General features: G+C 37.7%; 1 pseudogene; it reads right to left on the bottom strand.

Moving 5' to 3' along the window:
- Window positions 1-2,090: 2,090 nt before the first annotated feature.
- On the bottom strand, window positions 2,091-4,183 carry LOC101707618 (caprin-1 pseudogene; annotated as a pseudogene).
- Window positions 4,184-11,293: the final 7,110 nt, after the last annotated feature.

Here is an 11,293-nt window from a genome sequence, read left to right as displayed (position 1 = left end):
GATTGATTCTTAAGTCAAGGGAGAGATTCAGCCTATGATTTTTCATTTTGTTTTGTATTCTTCTCTGAATTTGGTATCTCTCCCCTCCCATTTTCACCAAAGAAGTTGGGAAGTATACTTTCTTTTTATGCTTTCTGAAAATATATACATATGTGATGAAAATTATACATTGCTTAAGTGTTTCATAAAATTCATAAAGCTGTCTGGGCCTAGTGTATTCTTCATGGATTGTTTTGTTTTGTTTTTGAAATCAGGTCTTATTGCTTCTCAGCCTTTTGCCTAAGATCAAGTGCTGAAATGAGGTCTTAGTAAGTTGGCCTCAAACTTGCAATCCTCCTGCCTCAGCCTCTCATGTGCCTTCATGGATTATTTTGATGAAGTGATTTGATTTCTTTTATTGCTATAGTGTCATATAGACATTCTATTTCTTGCCATATATTTCTGCAGCATCTAGTTCAGATAATTTATATTTTTCAGTAGACTTATCTATTTTATCTGTATTTCAATATTTTTGGCAATAAGGTTGTTTATAATATTTCAAAATATTTACAATATATTTTATTTTATTTATTAATTACTAATATTTTAAAGTCTTGCCTTTTATCTTTTTGATAAGGGCCTGGAGTTTGTCAATTATATTAGCATTCCAGTTTTGTCTTTGTTGATAGATTTTATTTAATTTTCTATTTTCATTTTTGTCCACATTAACTTTATAATATTCTTCCTTTTACTTTCTTTGATATTTACTTTTCTTTGATCCTTTCTTTTAATGTATCCTTCTAGTTTGCTAAATGCTTATTTCCTTAATTTTATTTTATTTTATTTTTTTCATTCATTCAACAAGTATTTATTGAGTGCCTACTATGTGCCAGGCACTGTCATCAGGCATTGGGAATAGATACAGCAGTGAAGACAGGCAAGGTACCTGCTCTCACGGAGCTTACATTGTAGTGTACACTCTAGCTTACATTTCAGTAGTAAGTAACATCAAACTATCAAAATTAATAAAAGCACCAGAATGAAATCAGACCTTATTACCTGAACTGTTAAAAACTAAACTACGTAACACTCAGTTTTATGACTCATAACAGATAAAATAACTTTGTACATGCTGTTAAAACAGATTTTAGCTATCAGTTAACTCAACTTTCATAGAATACGCTACAAGGTGGGAAAGAAGAACATAATCCACATTCACATGCAAATAACCTTTGACACTTCTGGTCAAGTCAGTAATTCCCAAGTGATCCATTACTTTTTTTTTTTTAAAAATGCACCTTTTTGCTGGCCAATTGCTACTAGTATTCAAATCAAAGCACTTTGTAATTCCTCAATATACATTTTATACATGTTATGGCCAATAACTAGAGGAAACTTATTCAATATTTCAGCCTCCTTCAAATCAGAGAACCATTTAGAACTTCAGATTATATGAAATGCTAGCTCTAATTGTTAAATAGGATAACTTCATGATCAAATAGCAAGTCATTTTTCAATAATAAAAGACAAAACAAAAAGGAAATTCTTTAAACTTATAATTTTTAAGTGTAGTTCAGTAAAAAAGAATTTGAGGGTTTTAAGTCAGAAATAATTTGATATTTAGATCACTTAAGAGTGGTCCAAAAGGTATAATTTCTATGAGTTCTACTACTTCTAAGTAGTTCTCTAAATGTAGCTATGGCTTGCTTATCTGGCCATTCAAGGGTTACTGGTGCTAAAATATAATATGCATGTTTCAAAAATGAAAGAGGAATAATAAATTTATGTAAATGTTCAATCTCACTCCAAAAATGTCTTACAAAAATGTTTCAGTAAGTACTTCCTAAAAACATTTAGCAGGTTTTAGGACCTGAAAAATAATTTCCAGTTGGAAAAACACTTTTTACGAGGAAGAACAAATGTTCTGGTTTTCAAGACAAGTTTATATAGTAACAGGGAAAGTCATTCAAAAATTAAACTTTGGATTCAAGATTAAGTTTTAGAAACAGAGCATTTCATTTAATCCCTAGCGACAAGTCTGGAAAAGATCAGTTTATTCCTAACATGTAACCTACATGCAGACTACGAACAGTTCTTCCAAGGCAAGGCCAGAACAGATGCAGCTAGGATCACCACCACAAAATATTACCTCTTGGGGCTCCCCGTGGTCCACTCTGCCCAGAGCCTTGCTTGAAATTCTGCTGATATCCATCCCGCTGATAGCCAGAGTAGTCCCGGGGAGCCCTGAACTGAGACTGTGTATAACCACTGTTTGGAGTGTTAGAGAATGAAGGGCAGTAGCCATCATATCCTCCTCTGAATCCATTGGCGGGGCCCCGGTAATCATTCATCAAGCCTCTAGCACCACGAGAACCTCCACGGAATACACCACGACTATTATAATAAGGCTGACTGCTACGTGGAAATCCAGTGTTCTGCTGAGGAGGCTGCTGGTGTTTACCAGTCACTTGATGGGGCTGGTCCTGGGAACCATGGTAAGTGCCAGCCACTGTTTGGAGCTGTTCTTGCTGGAGCTCTGTCTGCTCCACTTGGTGAGGCTGACTGGGAAAGCTCTGGTTATAACTGGACTGGTACTGGTTTTGCTGTTTTAAAGTTTCTGGTTCATTAACAGGAGGAACTGGGGCATTCATATTGAACACCATTTGCATGGATTGGAATGGAGCTGCGTTTACATTGATTCTACTGCTATGTAAAGGTTGCTCGTCCCAGCCTGGAAAACCTGAGGCTGAGAAGCAGCGGGAAGGGATGAGGATGCTGTAGTCGCGACTGTATTTAGATTGTTGCCTGAATCTGATCAATTGGTTCCTTCTGTGGCCGCTGCTCTGTGGCATGTGAAGGCTGGTACAATGGTTGAGATGCTGTGTATCCCTCACTCGTGGATAAAACCAAAGGAGCCTGTGTAGCTTCTGGTTGTACAGAAACTTGATTAGGCTGAGCAAGTCTAGATTCAGAATGAACAGGAGGGCAAACCAGCTGGGGGATGTCCACGTTTTGTGTTGGATTCATAGGCTGTGCAGATACAATGGCAGGATCAAGAGTCTGGTTTTCAAAATCCAGCACTGAATCCTGAATGAAATTATAGGGCCCCTGCATTTGTGCCACAAGATCTTGTACTCGGTGTCTTCTCACGAGGGGGTCTGCCTGAGACACCGGAGTCAACGTGTGGGGCTCTGGTACTGAAGGTGATGCAGCCTGAGGTTGCTGCTGGAGGGAATTTACTACCTTAGGTTTCCACTGTCCATTCATCTACCTGCTCCTTCTCACCACTGCTGAACTGGGTTTCTGCCATAAATTGTCTATTTACATAATCTATTGATTCGACTTCACTTTGCTCAGTGTGTTCTTCTGCTGGCTCAGGTTCAGCTTCAGCAACCTGGTCTTCCACTGTAGGCACCGAGGCTGCCTCCTCCTCCTCATACTGACCATTCTGGTGGTTATGGGTGCTGTCAAAGTAGTTTAACTGAAATACACGCTCAACGATTTCCTTTAGAGCCTTATAAGTTGTCCCACACACAGATTTTTCCTTCCCCTCCAGCAAGTCCCACAGGTGAATGGAAGCATGTTCATACTGCTCCTTCATCCTTACGCTCATGTCCCGCTCGGAATCCACTAACTTGTAAAACTCGTCCAGCAGTGACAACTCCTCCTCCGACAGGATCGGTACTCCGGTCAAGCCTTGTTTCAAGTCAGTTCGCACTTCATCATCTCCTAATTTGTTCAAAACATACTGTAGCTCAAGCACAGTTTTTAAACGTTTCTGTTCAGCTTCTTCTCTCATAAGCTGTTCCCGGCGTCCTGTCTTCTTTATTGTTTTCTGAATATCTTGACTTAATGCCATAAAACTCCTCTGTAATTCTTTTGCAAATTCCAAATTATTTGTGACTTCCTGGTACTTAGATACAGCATCCAGCTGATCTTGATTAAGCCTCCCTCCTTTGTTCATTCGTTCCTGGTCATCATCAAGCTTACCCTTTTTCTTCTCCAGGTTCCGAAGTTTCTTGTCGATTACCCTGAGGATCCGCTTCATGGCCTTGGTCTGGACCGTGCCAGTGCCGGATGCTGGGTGCTGAGTAGCAGGCGCAGCTGCCCCGGCCCCCGCCACCTCACTCCCGGAGAAACCCGATGAGGGTGGCGGTCAGGACGACTTGCTGCCGCTTCCGCTGTGGCTGGTGGTCAAGGGCATCTTTGAGACCAAGAGGAGAGAGAAGAAAAAGCGGGAGGAAGGACAAGAGCGGCCAGGCAGGAGACGGACGGGGAGAGATGCAGGACATTTTAATAGATATTTAAGACTATAAATTTTTAAACCACTCGTTCTAGTAAGTAGTACTTATGTTATCTGTTTATATTATTCTTCTATAAGTATATTTTAAAATTTAATTAGAAGTATTTTACTGATTTCCACAAAATTGGAATTATTATAATTATCTTTGCTATTATTTTCTACTTAACTGCATAATAATTAGAAAATATAGTAAAAGAAATTAAATCTATCTTGGTTTTTGAAATTTCAATAGTTTACATTTTATTATTATTAAAGGCTTACCATGTTTATTTTTTTCTTTGACCACCATCCCTCTTGCCTCTTAGACATTTCTGAGGTATTTTTGCCTCTTTCAAGTTTTTTTGTGGTTGTTTTTGTTTGTTTTTGTGAGACAGGGTCTTGCTATGTCTAGGCTGGCCTTGAATTCACGAGCTCAATGTTAGCTGGGACTACAGGCATGTACCAACACACCTGGTTTCTTCAAGTTTGTTGAGTGAATTTCTGCAGAATACTGAAGATAAAGAGATGAAATTAAAAGTAGAGGAAATAATGTCCAGTTCACCTACAAAGGAATAACCACAAGATTGACAGCTGTTCCAAAGAGCAACAATGAAAAACAAAAAAATAATAGAATGACAATTTCAGTATGCCAGGAAACAGCCAAATTTTAAATTCTGTATTTCAGTCAATACCTTTAAGAGGTGAGGAGGAGAAAAAAAATATTTCAAACAAACACTTTAAAAGGTACTTAAAAAATAGGCAATATTTGAAAATACAATGGCTGATAATTTTCATATATTTTTGAAAGATATGTATTTTTAGATGCAGGAGGTGATAACAAAAGATGATAACAAAATAAATAAAATAATCCATAAAATAAATAAAAATCAATCCATAGCTTCGTCATTCTCTCCAATCACTCTGGGCCCTAGAATGGAACATACATAAGGCTTCTCATTTTATCCCTCAAATTTTCCTAGGTCTCTAAAATGTTCCATCTTTTGCCTCTTATATACTGTGTTGCTCTTTGGATATATTTCATAGATCTATCCTTTCTTCAGCAAGGTATAATTTACTATGTGATATGCATCAAATAGTAAAAACTAAGTATGTATTTTTATATATTAATTGTTGGTAATATTATTAATTATTGATATTTTCTTTTGTCCACATTCTAGAACCCTTACAGAGTTCCTTTTTAAATTGGATTGTCCAATTTGATTAAGTCTTTTCTGGGGAAGGCAAGGATAGTCGTGTAACTCAGAGGTAGACCACTGGCCTAGCATGCTCGAGGTCCTAGGTTCAATCCTCATCCCACATGCCATTAATAGGATTAGGAAACCTCAGGGAAAGCACAAGTCCTGAGTTTGATTCCTGGTACCGGAAAACAAAATTTAAAAAGATAACTTATAAAGGATAATATTTCCATTTTCTGATATCATCTTCAGTCTCTCTTTTCAGAGTGCCATAGTTTTCAGAGAAGAGGTCTTTGATTTCTTTCATTAGGGTGATTCCTAGGTATTTCAATTTTTTGGATGCTATTGTGAAAGGAATTATTTGCCCTATTTCTCTCTCAGTGAGACTGTTGTTTGTGTACAGAAAAGCTATTGATTTTTGTGTGTTGACCTTGTATCCAGCTACTTTACTGAATTTGGTTATTAAGTCTAGAAGACATTTGGTGGAGTTCTTGAGGTCTTCTCTGTAGAGTATCATGTCATCTGCAAATAATCACAATGTGACTTCTTCGTTTCTTTTCTTTATTCCTTTTATTTCTTTCTCTTGTCTAATTGCCATGGCTAATGTTTCCAGAACTATATTGAACAGGAGTGGTGATAGTGAACATCCTTGTCTTGTTCCTGATTTTAGTGTGAAGGATTTCAGTTTTTGACAATTTAGTATGATATTGGCTGTTGGTTTTTCATAGATGGCTTTTATCGGTTTGAGGTAGAGACCATGTATTCCATTTCTTTGTAGGGTTTTTATCATAAATGCATGTTGGATTTTGTCAAATGCTTTTTCTGTGTCTATGGAGATAATCATATGTTTTTTGTCCTTGGCTCTATTGATATAGTGTATTACATTGATTGATTTGCACAAATTGAACCATTCCTGCATCCCTGGGATGAATCCCACTTGATTAGGGTGTATGATCTTCTTGATGATCTTCTACATTCTGTTTGCCAGTATCTTATTAAGGATTTTTGCATCTATGTTCATTAGTGAGATTGGCCTATAGTTCTCCTTTTTGGTTGGGTCTTTCTCTGCTTTGGGGATCAAGGTGATGCTTGCTTCTAGGAATGAATTTGGAAGTATTGCTTCCCTTTCAATTTCATTGAAGAGTTTAAAGAGTAGTGGCAGCAGTTCCTCTCTAAATGTCTTGTAGAATTCAGCAGTGAAGCCATCAGGGCCTGGGCTTTTCTTAGGTGATAAGTTTTTTATTATGTATACTTGTTTTCAGTTTTCATTTAGACAAGCACTGTAATTATAGCTATTAAAATAAAGTCTCTTAACTATTAAAAAATAAAAAATAATGTTGACCAGTTAAAATAGTGAGGAAAAAAAAGTTAAAGAAGAGAGGAAAAGCTGAGAAAATGAACACCCTGACCTCAAGAAAAAAACATGAGCAAAGGAAGGAGGAGAAAGGAGAAAGCAGAAGCAGGAGGAGGAGAGGAAAATTCAGTGTATGAAAAGGTGTATTATAGGAAGATTGTGAGCATGTGGGAATTTGAAGTCTTGTGTTGCAATGAATAGCTGCTTTCATTTTTTAGGGGATGCTTCTGTTTGGAGAATACATTCATATTTTTTTTTTACATGGTGCAGCTCTTTTTGAAATTAATCTATGATTCAATATACACTGATATGAAAATTCCCTATTAAAGTTTTTCCACCCTCTGTGCCACCCTTCTGTATTGGTCTGAGTGCACAAGTCCGTTTCACCTGCATTCATCTAGACACTACAGATTTGGCAGAAGCGATACTTGGTGACCCATCAACATAGCTGTGAAAATGCCTTCTTTTCCTACCATGCATGTAACTAATTTTGTCACACAGTAACTTCTTTGGCTTCTTCAGGCAAATGCAGTTCTAATTCGTTACAAGATCCTGGATCTCATCAGATGGAAAGAATGCCAATGAAGGCATTTTAAACTGAAGTTCTCATCATAGCCATCTGTAGCCAATCCTTTCTCCAGAATTTGGCTGTCTACTCCTCTCATATTGCCTTTTTCATCAGAATTGTGGTTCTTAAGATTTCAGCTTTTACGATTTTGACGTTTGGAGTTATGGCATTCAGATGGTGTCTGAAGATTGTGATCAGCACCACATCTTATCATATAGGCATTGTAACATCTCCCATCATTGCAAGAATGGTGAATACAGCACAAAAAGAAAGAGAGAAGGAGGAGGAGGGAGAGAGTCCTCAGTCACATACAATATTCTCTCACCACTTACTGTGCCTAATTTATACATTAAACTTTATAAGAGGTAAATACATATGGGGGAAAAAGCACATTTTACATAGGATTTGGTAGCTTCTGCCTTTGAAAGTAACCCGTGAGGGTACTGGAACATATTCCCTGTGGATAATGGGGATTATTGTAATAGGAAGAGTTGTGTAACCATTGTAAAGTTAGAAAATTCTAGGATTCAGAGAAGTAAAGTGACTTGCTTGCACTCACTAGTAATTAGTGGGATTCAGACTCCAACCTAAGTCTTGTGGATCCAGATCCCAGACTACTCAACACCCAATAGTTTATGTGTCTGTGCTCATTTAAATACTTTTTGTGATGGTCAATTGCTACTAATTTATCAACAATATAGTGTAATACTTTTGTGTATTGACTCTGGAGACACTAATCGTGGGAGTCATTAAGCTATGTTGTCCCTTCATTCAGCTGTAAGATGTGGGTGACAATATAGCACCTCACCATAGGCTGTCATGAAGATTAAATGAGTTAATATATGGAAAACACTGAGAGGAGTTTGGCACATTGCAAGAAGTCTATATGTAAAAGCATCAAACATTTGCTAATGCATGAGACTCAATCAAAATATTATCAACAACCTCATAGTAATCCTATTGAATTATTTTACTCTGCATTTTCCATATCACTAGTAAAGCTGAGTGCTTTCTTGTGATTTTTATTGCTGTCACTGTTTTTTGTACTATCTCTTCAGTGAATGGTCAATTCATATCCTTTGCTTATTTTGTATTTTGTGTGTGTGTCTTTTTGTTTTGATTCATAGGAGCTTCATATTTGGGATATTAATCCTATATAGTATATAAACATGATAGTAGTATTTTTGTTTAGCTATTACTTCTCTTTAAACTTTGATCAAGGTGTTTATTACAATTTTAAGTTTTTATATTCAAGTTTGTCAAGCCTTTCCTTTATAGCCTTTGATTTGTGTCATAAACTTTATATTTTCTTCTGATACTTACATAATTTTAGTTTTATATAGGTATTTAATACCCTAGAAGTTTATTCCTGGTGAGGGATCTTTTCCTGTCTTGCAGAACAGCTCCCTTTCCCTATGTCTGCACATGGAGAAAAGAGAAAATGACCTGGTTTCTCTTCCTCTTTTTATAAGGTCACTAATCCCAGAATGAGGGCCACACTCTGCTGACCTCACCTAATCCTAATTATTTCCAAAAGACTTTTCTTCAAATATTATCACACTGGAGGTTAGGGGATCAACATAAGAATTCTGAGGGATATAAACACTTAATTCATAACATTCCACCCCTGGCCCTCAAACTCCTGTCTTTCCCCCAAAATACATTCATTCATTCCATCCCCAAATCCTCCAAATCTTTATGTATTCTAGCATCAACTTCAAAGTCTGAGGTCCAAAGTATCATCTAAATATCTAACTCAAATATGAATGAGACTCAATACATGATTCATCTGGAAGCAAAATTTGTGCCTAAGTGTAAATCTGTAAAATCAGAAAAATGTGTATGCTTCCAAAATACTGTGGTGGGATAGAGTTAGATATGAGAGATATTCCCATTCTAAAGGGGAGAAATTAGTAGAAAAAGAGCTTATGAGTTGCACTGAAAATGCTGAATCAGCCCGCTGCAGACAGGAAGGTCTGCCAACACGGTTCCAAGGTTGCCAGTCGCACTGAAAACACCGAATCAGCCCATGCCCTGGCAGCAATCCACTGGACCCCCCCCCACCTGCTCCTTTGGCCTCTTCTCTGTACAGCCACCTGGTTCCACACTACAAAGATGCAGAGGACACCCGACCACCAGACCACTGTACTGGAGCTAATCAAGTTCTCAGCATTTAAAGAATTCCTGCCCAGAGGTAGGGGCTTCTGAGTCGTTGTCCCACTGCTCCTGGTCCAGAGGAAGGGGCTTCTGGGCCGCCATCCCTACCACTGCTCCCAGCCCCTGGCCCACCTCTCCCAGCTCAGAGGAGGTGAGCTGCATGGGTGCCAACAGCATGGCTCTGCCCCCCAAGGTTGAAATGAGAAAATGTGTAAATAAGTCTCAAAACCAGACTTCCAGATCACCTACAGCAACCCCAAAGGGAAATGAGATGGAACACTCTGATACTCACCCACCTGGACCCACTGAACTGGCAACAAAAGGGAATCTGGAAAAAATGAAATCAAAATAATTTCTCAGATAACAGGAGAAATTGTACTCCTAGTGCAAGACATGATTAATAAATCTAGAGAGGAGCTGAGGAACATGGTGGAATCCCAACATAGGAAACAAATGGAATCCATAAAACTGATGCAAATAGATTTCCAGGAGATAAAAAACCCCACTGAAAGTCTACACAGCTGAATGAACCAAGGTGAGGACAGAATTTCAGATATAGAAGATAAGATTGCAATTAGTGACCAGGAAAAGAAAAATTGTTTCAAAATTACAAGGGAACATGAGAAATCAATCCAGCAGCTGCTAGATGATGCAAAGAAGAATAACATAAGACTGATCAGAGTCAATGAAGAAACAGAAGAGAGTGCAGATGACATAAAAAAACTCTTTGCAGAAGTAATGGCAGAAAACTTCCCAAGCAGGGGAAAAGAACTTGACATACAAATAAGTGAGGCATATAGGACTCCAAATAGCATTGATCAAAAAAATCTACACATAGGCATATAATTGTTAAGATTCCAGAAACTCAACAGAAGAACAAAGTTCTATAAGCAGTGAGAGAAAAGAAACAAATCACATACAAAGAAAAGCCCATCAGAATCACAGCAGACTTCTCAACACAAACCATCAAGGCAAGAAGAGCTTGGAGTGACATATTCCAAACCCTAAAAGAAAACAGCCTCCAACCCAGATTGATGTACCCCTTGAAACTATCTTTCAAAATTGATGGAGAAATAAGATACTTTCATGACAAAGAGCACCTTAGGAACTTTGTGAATACCAAACCAGCACTCCAAAGAATTTTACACAATATCCTAGGAACAGACATGGAGGATCACAACCTCAAGAAGCAAAGCAAAATGAACTCATGTGACATGACAAGAAATTAAAGGCAAAGGAGGAGAACCCAACAAAATGAAAAAGTCATGGCAATGATAAGTCAATACATCTCAGTTATAACCATCAACGTTAATGGTCTAAATTCACCAATCAAAAGAAACAGACTGACAGAATGGGTCAAAAATAAAATACAACAATATGTTGCATACAAGCAACACACTTAATTCAAAATGGAACTCATAGACTGAAAGTTAAAGGGAGGAAACAATACTTCATGTGACAGGAGCCCCAAAAAGCAGGAGCAGCTATCCTCTTTGCAGATCAAGTAGATTTCAAACCAACACTGATTAAGAGAGACAAAGAAGAGAGATGAAGAAGGACACTACATCCTTGTAAAGGGAAGAATCTAAGAGGAAGAGATGACAATCATAAATATCTATGCACCAAACACTAGTGTGCCCAACTATATAAAACAAATACTAATGGACATGAAAAGTCATATACACACTAACACAATTGTAGTGGGGGAACTAAACACCCCACTGTCACAAATAGATAGATCTACTAGACAAAAAATA

This window comes from Heterocephalus glaber, unplaced genomic scaffold (assembly GCF_053883595.1).
Source record: "Heterocephalus glaber isolate CG9 unplaced genomic scaffold, H.glaber_assembly_v1.0 deba00001733, whole genome shotgun sequence".
NCBI classification, from domain to species: domain Eukaryota; kingdom Metazoa; phylum Chordata; class Mammalia; order Rodentia; family Bathyergidae; genus Heterocephalus; species Heterocephalus glaber.
Note: the sequence above shows the minus strand (reverse complement) of the source record. Positions and strands in the feature narration are given on the sequence as shown.